Genomic DNA, 13,621 nt, shown 5'->3' on the forward strand with positions numbered 1-13,621 from the left:
AGTGAGAATAACAAACATAGCACAGCTGTCTAAACTGCATTTCCATAACAATAGATGTTCAAATTCCTCACTGCTGCAGTAGCAGCACCTACTCTTCACACCATGTTTCTGTATATAGTTAGTTGTTGGATATAAAGCTTGTGTTTACTATTATATCTTTAGAGCTCTTCTCTCTATACGGGCAAGAAAGTCCTGAAGATTTCTACACTCAGTTGACTGCTGATTTCCCTCCAAGGGGCCAGCCAGTCAGCAGTTGGAGAGTAGATCTGGGAGGGAGACAGAGCTTTGTGAAGCTGACTGGTGGTTGTATACTGGACAGGATGTAACCCATATAGCCAAAAGGCTGCTGCAGCAGTGAGGAATTTGCACACCTATTGTATTGATAATACTTTCTTATCCAAATGCCTCAGAACTCACGGTTCTGTCATTTTCTGATTATTTACTTATATGTGTAGACAAACAGTCACCAACTTTAGGCCTTTGCTGATGGAAGAACAACCAATAACTTTACAAGTGCAAGAAATATATTTTTTGCAAATACTAGAAAACTGTCATTTTTCATGAATTCCATTTCTAGCCTATTTGCATAGAAAAAAGGGATATCCAGTTGTTGATGATAAAGCACCCAATTGATGTTGACAAACTTACATATAGGGAGCCATACTAAACTTAACATTGCCTCTGTTTATATTGACCCACCTTCCTTAATTGCTGCTGTTTGAGACACAGTCTTGCAAATGTTTTCACATGGCCCTAGCATGAATACAATTATTCTTGGGGGCTTTAACCTGGACACTAATGGCCTTGAAGCCAAACAGCTGAACAACATGCTGCAACTCTTTAACCTTGAACAACGTACAAAGCAGCCAACCAGGCACAACTTAAAAACAGGAAAGCATTCTACTCATATCTAATTTTTTGCCATATTAGCTCATCAATGTATTAACACTAAAAGTCTGACAAACTTCCTAAGTGACCACTGTCTTCTGCTGTCCTATTGGTCCTTTAAAGCTATGAAACCTATGCCCCAAATAGTGACTGGTTGATCATTCCCCTCCACATAAACTGGCTGTGTATGACTGTCATGTGAATTTGTCAAGTGGTCTCCCAATTACCAAATCGGTGACCCTGAAAGTACCTTGTTATACTTCACTGATTCCCTTTCTGCTATCCAGAACTCTATCTTCCCTTGTGTATGTGGAAGGTTACAAGGCCAGAAATGCCCTTGCATTACCACTGAAATCAAAACTCACATGAGACAGAGGGACAAAGCCTGGTTTTCTTGTAAAGAAAATCCATCTAATATCCTCCTACATGAAAAGTATTTATTCTTAAAGAAAACAAACAAGAATCACTGCAAACCGAGATAAAGCCTTATCTTAGAAATAAGCAAACATCTGCTATCAGTAGTCCAAAAATAACTTTTTTAAACAACAAACATCTTTAAATTATCACTTATGACATAGCCAGTCATACATTTATATAAATGAAAACAAACCATAATGACACAATCCAAGCTGCAAGCATTTTATATTATAAACCATACTGACACAATCCTAGTTGCAAACATTATACATAACTTATAATCTACCCATTCACTGTCAGTCACACATTACATAACTCATTCATATCCTGCCTTCTTTTAAACTAATTCCTCCCTTGTATGTATTGTTCCAACAATTCCCATTTTTCTATGTAATTTGCACCTACCCTTTTCTAAAGATCCCAGTTCCATTTGTTTGATCTCTGTTACTATATTCACTACTTCTATTATAGTTGGTTTAGACTTTGATTTCCATTTTCCAGTAATTGCTTTTTTGGCGGCCACCATAATTAGAGACAGCGTCTAGGCAATTACAATTCTGTTATCATAGTTCAGAAGAATCATCTACTTTATGACAACAATCCGCCCACCCAGCATCTCCGACAGTGCATCCCACAGGGAATCTTTAAAGTCCGCCAACCCACTGCAATCCCAGAAAATACGTTTCCAAATACCTCTTTCTTCCCCATCACATCTCCAACATTTGCTCTCTACATGAGGAAAATTTTTCTGGAGTCTACTTGGGGTATAAAAATATCCATGTAAACATTTCCAAGCAAAAATCCTAAATCTTCTAGATTTTGAATTCTTGTTACTTTTTAACCACATCTCTTCTTCTTTTATCTCTAACCTATTTTTAAACTCCACTTTCGTTTTATCCCACTCTTTAGCTATATTTTCTGAAGAAATTTCTTTCTTCCCTTATAACTCCTGAATAATTTCCACTACCCTATTCTTAGATTCTTCTCTAACAGATAGGTGGGGAATTGCCAGTGTCTCATTTTTATTTCAGTTATTATTGGCGTGTGATTTGAAATAGGTATTGGATACATATCAAAACTTTCAATTAAATGTCCATGTTCCTGTGAAATACAATTTCTGTCTAGCCTAGCACAGTTTTTGTACCTCGGGGAATAGCATATACATTTTCTGTGAGCTCCTACTACTGAATTCACATTTTCAATACGAAATATTTTCATTTTTTTTCATAAATCTACCCTCTTTTGCTATATTTTCCTTTCTACGCCCCCCCCAGACACATCCTCACTGTTACAAATCAAATGCCAGTCCCCACCTATAAGTAATATTTCCTGCTGAAAGGTGACTGTTTTCTTGCAGAATTTTCTTAAGCTCCATTATAACAGTTTTAGGTGGAATATAAATACACTTACTACTACCGATCTACCATTATTATTTTTCCCTCCTGTTGAAGCTCCTCTAGCAATTAATATAAGTACTTCCCTTTTTCTTTGTCCCAGATATTCTTCTGATTAACATATAACTTTTGAAGGTGAAAGTGAAGCTCAGTGGAAATAGAGAACATATTTATTTAGTTAGGAAGCAGGGGATCCCCTTAACAGCCTTCTAAATAGATACTGGATATTAAAACACACACACATTTGAAGTTTTCTGTTTTGTGAGGAGAATGGATGTGTTTTGGATGGTTCATTCAAACTATTATTCATATCTTAGTATAATTTGTGATGCTGGGAGTGTGAGGCTTAGTGGTAATAGAAAAATTAAAGAACAGGGGATACCTTTAACATTAAACCATATAACACAGAAGGTAGGTATTAAAAGAGACTGCCGAATTTATACAAACATGTCCTTGCTTTGTATTACAGTTGGCCAGAATTGAGCCTAATTCAGTTATTTATAAAGCAGTTATGCTCACAACTCTACCACCAATGACAGAAACTGATTGCAGGGATATGGAAAACAAGGAAAGGTCAGAGATTTTTTTTTTTTTTTTTGCAAAGTATAGAGGTGAAATAAGATATGACAGGTAGACCAGGAGGTCATACCAGTATGTGACTAGTGTAGTTCTTTTTTTTTTAAGGCCAACAGTTGCAATAAACAGTTTTAGTCATAAGCATTACTGCCTGTGTAGAGCATTTTGTGTGTCTCAGTGTAATTTTTATGTTGTTGTGGAGAGGACCACTGCATTCTCTAAACGTACTTATTAAAAAAATGTATTGTGTGTGTATATATATATATATATATATATATATATATCTCTCTATCTATATATGTATGGGATCCGTACAGATCCTCGATGGCACTTTCTGCCGAAGCAGAAATCACCGAACATACATAACCGAAAGTGCTGTTCACCGAAGCAGCACTTTCAGTTATGTATGCTGATTGTGCCGGTCGCACTATGGTGCGGTTAAGGGAGAATTCCCTTTTCCCCACTGTAGTGCGACCTCGGAGTGAGAATATAAAAGTAGGGGGGTGTACTTATTGTATTCATGATGTTTTATTTTGTAACCATTTGTTACACATCTATTCAAGGTGAATGCTAGCTGAGTATGTAGCTTTAAATGCAGAACTTGGCTTCATGACTTGTTTTCACTTAAGGATGGGGTTGTGTTTATAAAAGCCTAGCTGCTCTAAATGCAATGGTTCTGATGATGTCTTTTACTTGTAAGACGAAACGCTAAACCTGTCTGATTTTTTACAACAGCAATTTGTTTTTAAACTTTTTTAAGCTGTAAGGCAGTAAACGCTTTGTGGATATAAGTTCTGGTCCCTTGGAGCACCTGGTTTATTATATTTATTATTATTGTATGCAATGCAGAGATTGCCTCTGAGTAGACTGTATGAAAGAATAAAGTGACAGTGATTTCAGATGATCCACACAGAACAGATGCTGAAGACCTAGAGGTTTCCTTGTCAGGAACCTTTGTGGTCTCTCCAATTGCTGCAGGTGCTTTAAAAGGTACATCATACTCGATTATTGGCCTGATGAGGGAAGAGTACAGGGAGGTTATAACTTCTTTTTTCTGGAGGCAATGCCCTTACTTATGAGATGAGCAAAGGCACACGAAAAAGAAGGATCCCAAAGAGTACAAATCCACAACTCAATATTTATTAAGTGCTTTCGTTCCAAAGAGAAGGACTTCATCAGAATAACAAGTATACAACAACATACAACTTATATACCATCAATACTAATTGAATGATAAATGCCCCCAATTTAACCCTAATTCTCTAAAGCAATACAATTCCTCAAAACAACTGAATAATAGAAAATGCTGACATTTTATATATCTACCATGCAAGACCTGCTTTTAACCTAAGAATTGGACTAATTGATATTGTTTCATTTAACCCAGGATATACCGTGGCATTAGTGTAAAGCTGTTACTTTAGTTCCTTTTGTTCTAAAATATCATCCATCAGGCCACCCTTCTGATCTAAGTCCACATGGTCTATAATTGTGAACTTAAAAAAGTGATCAACATGTTTTAAGATGTATCCTCTTAAGGCATTTTTAGGTTCTTTTTTCTTTATGTCATAGTGGTGTTGATGCACCCTATTTCTAAAACAGTTCTTATTTTTTCCTATATAAAATATATGCATTTTTGGCATAGGGAAAGATACACCACGCACTTTGTACTACAATTATACCTTTTGCGTAGTTTTATTGTACCATAATTCCCAAGCTCCACTTCACTTAGATTTACACTATAGACAATGCCCACATTTTCTCATCCTACCTATTTGTTCTGGATTTTTAACTCTTTCCAACAAATGTTTAAAACATAGATCCTTTTTTGTATGTAATAACTGGGGCTTCCACCACTATATTGATGTAATCAGGATCTATTCCAAAGACATTCTAGTTCTTTTTGATAATGGTACTTATGTCAAAAAATGTCTGTTAAACGTTAATACTAATCCATTCCTATACTTTTCAACATCCCTATTAATGCTGTTACCCACTGGTGTTACAGTACTGGATCCTAATAACAGGCTATAGTACCCTCCTATTCTTTTTTGCAAAACCCCCTCTAAAAATGTTGTCAAGAAAGATATCTGGGTACCCCCTTCTGACCAGCATGTTCTTCAATATTTCACTTTGATTTTGAAATTCACCCATATCTGAAACTATTTCAGCCAAACAAACACATTGGTCTTTTTTGGTGGAGGGGTGCTAACTGCTAAAATGTAGTTTTGTATTGGAATATGTAGGCTTTCTGTATATTGTGGAATTAAATTCTCTCCTCATTTTGTTTTTAGTAATTGTAATATCTAAATAGTTTACTTATTCTGCACCTATAGTCATATTGAATGAGATGAGCAATATAGAATGCCATTCTTAACACTGTGGAAGCGTGGTGGTCAAAGGTGAGGTTGCTGTCAATCTGAGTGCCGAGGTCTCTCACCACTGAGTACATGCTTAAGGTGCTGCTGTTGATGTGGTAGTTAGCAGGCACATCTCCCTTACTGAAAAGGATGATAATACATTTTTTGCACTGAGTTTAAGGCCATGATTTTGGCACCAATCATTTGTGTAAGACCCTCCTGTAGGATGTTGATATAATTTGGTGATTCTGTGACCGCTCCCAGTTTGCAGTCATCAGCAGACTTTGTCAGCCACAAACCTTTAGTTTTTGCTTGAACTTCAGAGAAATAGATTCCAAACAGTTAAGGTCCCAGGACTGATCCCTGTGGAACACCACTGATTACAGGTCTGCTGTTGGAGGTCGATTCCCCTGTTTTGGCTACAAGGGTTCTATCAGTGAGACAGTTAGTGACCCATCTAATGATATAAGTGTTGATACCTAGCTGGGTGAGTTTTTCAGTGATGTCTGAGTGGGGGATAGTGTCAAATGCCTTGGCTAAGTTTAGGTAGTTTGTATGCACAGATTTCCCCTTGTCCAGGACCTTGGTGACTGTCTTGAAGAAGTCCACCTGGTTTAACAGGCATGATCTCCCTTTGACAAATCCAAACTGAGTAGGGTCAAGTGTTTGTAGATTAACTATATCTTTGTTGATAAGATCCGTGATAATTCATTCCATGGCCTTGCAGATAAGGTTAGTTAGGCTAATAGGTCTATAGTTCCAAGGGTCAGTGGAAACGCTTCCCTTGTGCAAGGGAATAATGGTGGCCATTTTCCATTCAGCTGGGATGAAGCCGGTGCTTAGACTGTGACTGAAAGGAATACCCAATGTTGTTGCTAATTCTTGTTGGACCCCATGTAAGACACTGCCTGGGATGTTATCAGGTCCCATAGATGCTGTGTTCCTGGCTTTAGAAAGGGCATTAATGACCTGCTCTTTAGAGATACAAGGTAGGAGACAGGTGGCAGGGATGTCATGGGGTACGCGCGGGAGTTAAGTTTTCACAGAACCTGTTGGCGAACAGGTTAGCTATGTCCATGGGCTCAGTATATGTGGTATCATTAACTACCGGTTTGGCACAAATCTGGGCCTTTCCTTTTAGGTTATGGATGTAACTAAAGAATGCCTTATGGTTGTTTGGATTCATAGTTTGCTTTGGAGAACTTGACAAGAAGTCTTATTCGCTTGTTTAAGCTAATGAGGGAGTGTTTCCAGTTTAGAGCATGCTCCCTCTTACTCTTTGATAGCAATTTCTTCCTCTTATTGTAAAGCCTGTTAATGGCAGTTGTCCACCAGGCAGGTTTGCTGTTCCTTGTGCAGCTAGTTTTGGTCCTGTCAGTCAATGCAGTTATACAGGTGTTTGTATAAAGCATTGGTGTAGAACTCTGCATTGTACCAGTTTCCATCTGAGGGGGAGGTGCAGAGAAGCTATTTATGCCATCCCGTAAGAGGTTATAATTAGCTTCAGTGAAGTGTTTTAGTTTAGTTGCTGCTGGGGGGAGCAGGTGTGATAGTTAATTCAGATGAGACTGATTTCTGATCAGATCTCACCAGAGAAGACCTCATAGTGAGGGTGCTTCAATTTTCCCCCATATTGTAAGCACCAGATCCAGGATGTTGGCACCCCTTGTGGAGGTGTCAACCATCTGGTCCAGGACATTGGAGGTAATGAAGTCAAGGAACCTTTGGGCAAGTGAGTTTGAGCATGAGTAATTTGCCCAGTTGATGGATAGGTAGTTAAAGTCACCCTAAATCATGATTTTCAGATGTATCTTGATAGACTCAAGTAGATCCAAATAGGCAGAGTGGGTGTCCTGATTCATGGAGGGGGTCCTGTAGCTGGAAATTACTTGAATAGGTGCCGTATCAACAGTTAATTGCACCTGAAGTATCTCCAGGGAATCATGGTGTTTGACCAATCTGGAGGTGTATTTATCTGTAATGAAAATTGATACACCGTGTCCTTTAGTTTTCACACCTTCAGTTTGTGGTCTGAACATGTGGAAGGAAGTGTACCCTGGTATGGCCGGGAAGCTCTCCATAGCCTTGAACCAGGTCTCCGTGACTGCATAAATGTCTGCATATTTCGAGGTGAGGACTGCTTCCAGTGAGTGCAGTTTCATGATAAGACTCCTAGCATTTAGCAGCATAACCTTGATGTTGTTTTTAGATGGAGTTTTTAAATCAGGAATTTTGTCCTTGAGACACTGCCTAAAAAAGGCACTATAGGGGTGGCAAGATCCTTAGTCTGTAGTTAAAATCCCAAGGGTGACAGATGAATACCATCTCTGGCAAAGCATCATGGTCTGTCGATCATGTCATCCCAAGCTGACTGATACTGGATCCCCTTAGAGTAATAACAGAAACTAATCCACTTATTGAAGTCAATCATTTTCTGTTTGTATTGAGGCATCATCCTAGGTGAAGGTAAAATGCTGCTTAAGGCTATGGACATACCTGCCTGAGGCACATAATCAGAGAGCTCAGTCATGTCTGCCTTCATATAGTCCAGAAAGTACATCTCATGTCAGTCACACCAACATGGACTATGACGGAGTCTTAACAGTACCTGTTGTTGAGAGACTTGAGTACATGTGTGATATGGTGTATCCTGGCACCTGACAGATAGCTGATCCTGACCTTTTCCTTATCCAGCCTGGTGAGACAGACACCTGTGCTTTTGCGGTTTGCCTTAAGGGCTTGACAGGTGAGACACTGGTAATGTGACCTATTATGTGTATTGTGTTCTGCAGAGGAAGTATTATGTGTAGCATGCTTGTGTTTGTGTTTGGGAGGTCTCTGGTGTTTAGGTATGTTTCTGGTGAGGACCTCCGTATATGTAGGCATGTGTGATGCCGGTTTCGGTGGAGTAGGAGGTGAGGTCTGTATGCTGACAACCCGCTCATTGTCATATGTGCTAACTGGTGTGTAAGAGATCATGGATTCAAGGTTCTTAATATAGTTGCATTTCTCACACGTTGAGTTTGTGTGGACTAGGAGTAGAGGGTTGTCGGTGAAAATGAGGCAGTTGCTCACTGCCTCAGGATGTCCATGTCAACCAAGCTGGCTGGGGAAACTGTGGAAAATTGTCTGTCCATAGTGTTAGGTAAATTTATAAAGTCAGGAAAAGAGGTCACACTTAGGAATGGCTAGTGGGTGAGAGGTGTGTTGGTACCTCTGAGGCTAGGTTTGGTGTTCTACCTGATGGTAGAGTAGGGTCGTGAAAAATCTCTGGAGGACTACAAGTTAAGTGCTAAGGGAAAATTTAACAAACAATATGTTTGAGTCTAAACCAATAACAGTGACCACTGCTATGCAGCAGTGCACAATAGTGCACTACTTGCAGACAAGTGCAAATGCAGGCCTTAAACAAAACAAGAGGTAACCCTTTTAACTCAAACTAGCCAGTAAAGATGCTCTCTCTGAGTGCTACTCCAGTCACCCTTGATAAGAGACCCAGACAGCACTCTACTCTCACAAGGATGCAGATGGGCCTTCACTTACAAGGATGGCTTAAATTTGATGCTCAGAAGTTGCAAAACAGACTCAAAAACAGCAAACTTGGAACTGGACTATGCTACAGCTGAACTTGTACAGTGTGCAGTAAAATGTGGCAAAAAACTGTTCAGAAAATTCAAGAATGCAAATATAAATTAAATGTGCAATATAAGAGCAAAAGCAGGCACTTATAATTAGTTGGAAGCAGCAGGTGCCTCAGATCGTTTAGTATCTCAAGTGAAGAGCTGGTTTTAGTGCTGAAGTGATACCAAATAGTCTAGATTCAGCAAGTCAGAATCTAGCCTATGCTGTAAAGTGCAGAAGTACTAGAAATTCAAAGTGCATAAAATCACAGTCACAACAGCAAAAATCAATTTAAATAAAGCAGCAATTCACCAGCAATTCCCAGCTTAGAAGGGTTTAGGCCACACTCTCCTGCCGCAAGAGTCTAGATCACAAACCTTCTTAATATAAAACAACTGATTTTAGAGCCCAGGTGCTTAAGTCAGAACCAAGACACTTCGAAGACATACATAATAGGCCTTCAACCAGCAATTTCTAGCTTAGAAGGGTGTAGGCTACCCTCACCTACCACAATACTTTAGACCACAAATCCTCCCAATGTAAAGTAAGTTGTTTGAAACCCAAGTGCTTAAACCAGAATAAAGACACTTAGAGTAACAGGCATAACAGGCCTTCACCAGCAATTCCCAGCTCAAAAGAGTCACACTATCCTGTCACAAGAGTCTAGACCACAACCCTCCCAATGTAAAATAACTTGTTTGGAGTCCAAGTACTTAAACCAGAACTAAGACACTTTCAGAATAACAGACACAATGAGCCTTCAACCAGCAATTCCCAGTACAGAAGAGTGTAGGCTGTCCTGTCCTTCCACAAGAGTTTAGACCACAAATCCTCCTAATGTAAAATAACTGGTTTGGAACCCAAGTGGCTAAACCAAAACAAAGACACTTAGAACAACAGGCACAATATTTTATTTTTATTTATATATTTATTTGCAGTTTGTTAACCAGGAAAGTCCATTGGGACGAAAATGAGCCCATTTTCACTGGAGGCCCGGGGAGAAAAGCTCCATATACAAATATTACTAAGCTAATATCAACAAAGTTAACAAGTACAATACAATTTTCAAAATCTACTAAAACCCAGTAACACATAAGACAGAATAATAACATTTGAGCAAGACGTTGTGGCAAAGTATTGAATGAAATTAAAACACAAGTATTTTGTAGCACATAAGTATAATTTGGAGTGCAGGCATATATGCACTCATAGTTTCATGAGGTGAGAGGTAGGAAGAATTATAAGATATTAGAACAGTGAGAGGTGAATAAGTTAAGTTATGAGAAAGGAAACAAGGGTGAGGGAGTGAAAATGAAATGAAGGGAGTTAGTAGGTTGAGTTTTGAGAAAGGAAAAAAAAAGGATGGGGGAGCAGAAATGAAAGAGAGGGAGTCAGGTGGCTTGAGAGCATGAGCATTCCCAGTAAGAAGAGAGATGAGAATGGAGCATGGTCTTGAAGGCGGAGTGGTTTTGAGTAATTTGAAAGTGGGGGGGGGGTGAATTCCATAGACAAGCAAGGGAAAAACACAGGAGAAATTGCCCTGGTGTGCATAAGGGTTTGTATACTTTGAGGAGGTTCTGGTTACTGGACCTGAGTATTCTATCAGGATGATGCAATGTGAGTATGGAGGAGGGGGAAGAGCAGTTAGTGGGTCTGAAAATGAGTTTGTGAGCAGTTAACAGTTGAATGTAAGAGAGATAGTGGGTTAGTTCCAGCCAGTTCAAGGAGTGAAGTGCATCACTGTGGTGGGAGGAGGATTTTGTCCAGGTAGCAAACTTAGAGATTTTATTGTAGCAGGATGACAGTTTTGACTTTAGGGAAGATTGAAGGTTGGTGAGGAGAGGGGCTCCAAACATGAGAGACGGGGTGAGGTAGGAAATCGAGAGTATATGTTTGGATGAGGGAGTGAGATAACAGCTGTGATGATACAGCATTCTGAGCTTTTGGTGTGTTTTCTTAATTCTAGTTTGTATATGAATGTCAAACTTTAAATGTTCACCTAGAAGTTTGGTATGGGAGCCGATTTCAATGGGAATCTTATTCTGACTATGGAGAAGGAACTTTTATCGATAGAGGTGTTTTTATGGCGTAAAGATTAGGATTTTGGTTTTGGATGCACTGAGAGCAAGGTGATTATTCAGCATTCAAGACTTGTTATAAGAGAAGGCATCTTGTGTTAGTTGCTTGAGTTTGGGGTGGGATTGAGCATAGAAAATTATGGTGGAATCGTCCATGTATTGGACAAGTTTGGTATAAGGAATGCACTGATGAAAATTATTAATGAAGATATTTAAAAGTAAGGGACCTAGTATTGAGCCTTGTGGAACTCCTGTTGGGGTGTGAAGGAAGGAAGGAAGAGGTACTATTCCACTTGATGGCTTGTTGTCAATTAGAAAGGTAACTGGAAACCAGTTAATGGGGGGAGTTGAGAAGAGAGACTTTGGACAAGAGAAGGTTGTGGGAAACAGTATCAAAGGCCTTTGATAAGTCTAGGAGAAGGGTAGATACAATATTGCCAGAATCTTGGGCACGGTTGATGATGTCAAGGAAGGACAGAAGGGTAGTGGTTGTACTATGTCAAGGTCTAAATCCATGTTGAACTGAAAATAAAAATATCAAATAACACCACCAAAACACTTGTAGTACCACAAAACAATTGGAAAAATGTTAATACTATAAGACTTAGCGCTTTCACCCTCTAATCTCAGGGCTTCATCAGAGTACTAAAACAAACACATTAGGAAGTTAAATAGTAACACAAAATCACATGATCTAAAACCGTTAGCTAATTAGATTATTTGTTCTGGAATCCATGATATGACATGCTTCCACTACTGTTGTAATTCATAATTAGATAAAATGTCAGTATTAAACATTGTTAAAAATGGAAATAAAAATAAAAAATGAAATTTAAAACTTCATATTATATATATATATATATATATATATATATATATATATATATATACAGAGGTTAAATTTGCTTGGCTCTTAATAATCTGGTTAGCTAATGGTTTTAGATCATGTGATTTTGTGTTATTATTTTACTTCCTAATGTGTTTGTTTTAGTACTCTGATGAAGCCCTGAGATTAGAGGGTGAAAGCGCTAAGTCTTATAGTATTAAAGTTTTTCCAATTGTTTTGTGGTATTACGAGTGTTTTGGTGGCGTTATTTGTTATTTTTATTTTCAGTTCAGTGTCGTTTGCTCTGTTGGGTGTGTGGTCATACTAAATCCATGTTGAGTAGGGGAAAAAGTTGATTGTCTAGGAGGTAGGGAAGGAGTTGCAAGTGTATGTATTTTTCAAGGACCTTTGAGATAGTGGCAGGGTGGTTATAGGATGAAATTTGGAGATTTCAGTATTGTTTCCTCCTTTGTGGAGGGGAATGATGAACGCTTTCTTCCAGAGGAGTGGTACATGGGATTCTTGGATTGAACAGTTGATAAGTATGATGATGGGAAGAACTATGTCATCGGCAGCTAGCTTGAGAAAGTTAGGTGGAAGGTTGTCTGGGGCATAAGAGCATGGTTTTAGTTTCAGTAGAAGTTTTTTTATGGTGTGTAGAGAGACGGGTTGTATGGTAAAGGGGGAAGATGAATAGTATTGATGTCAGTGGGACTAGAGTTGAAGGTGTGGGATGGGGGTGGAGTAGAAGTGTTATTGGAGAATGATGTGGTGAGCTTGGCTATTGAATCAGTAAAGAAGGAGTTGAATTGGGTAGCTAAGATGTGATCTGGAGAGTTAGGGTCAGGCCACCCTCACCTCCCACAAGAGTGTAGTCCACAAACCTTCTTTATGTAAAATAACTGGCCTGAAGCCCAAGTCCTTAAAGCAAAACTGAGAGACGTAGAGTATCAATTATAATTTAATCAGGCGACTAACAGGCGGTAATAAATGCAGCAGAATAAATGGAACTGAACATTTTAAGAACATGCACAAAAGCAAAAATAAAGTAATAAAGTTATAAGAGACAAAAGTACAGTAAAAGCAGCTGAATAAAGTGGATTTTTAAATCAGGCTACTAACGAATTCAAAAATGCAGCAGAATAGGTGCAATTGATCACTTTTAAGAACAAGCAGCAAAAGCAAGTAATAAAGTAGGAGACACAAATACAGTAAAAGCAGTTAAAAAGTTGTTTTTTTTCTAGGTAGAAAGGGGGAAAACAGAAGATAACTCAAGGTTAAGAAAATAAGGGGGTGGGCCTTCCCAAGTGATCTCACTGTACTCAATAGAATGAACTGATGCTATGGGACTAGGAGGAGTGTCCAATATCAAATTTATAGTAGAGGCGGGCAACTCAAAAGCCAACAAGTTTTAAGAACACAACAACAGTTGTGCTGGTGAGTGGGAAAAATAAAAAAATG

At 38.7% G+C, this 13,621-nt stretch overlaps 1 protein-coding gene across 1 annotated transcript in view; it reads left to right on the forward strand.

Moving 5' to 3' along the window:
- The window catches only part of LOC122808461, a 448,850-nt gene that overhangs the window by 389,873 nt on the left and 45,356 nt on the right, over window positions 1-13,621 (forward strand). The window lies entirely within an intron of this gene.

This window comes from Protopterus annectens, chromosome 8.part0, assembly GCF_019279795.1.
Source record: "Protopterus annectens isolate FY-2018-M chromosome 8.part0, PAN1.0, whole genome shotgun sequence".
In the NCBI taxonomy this organism is placed as follows: domain Eukaryota; kingdom Metazoa; phylum Chordata; order Ceratodontiformes; family Protopteridae; genus Protopterus; species Protopterus annectens.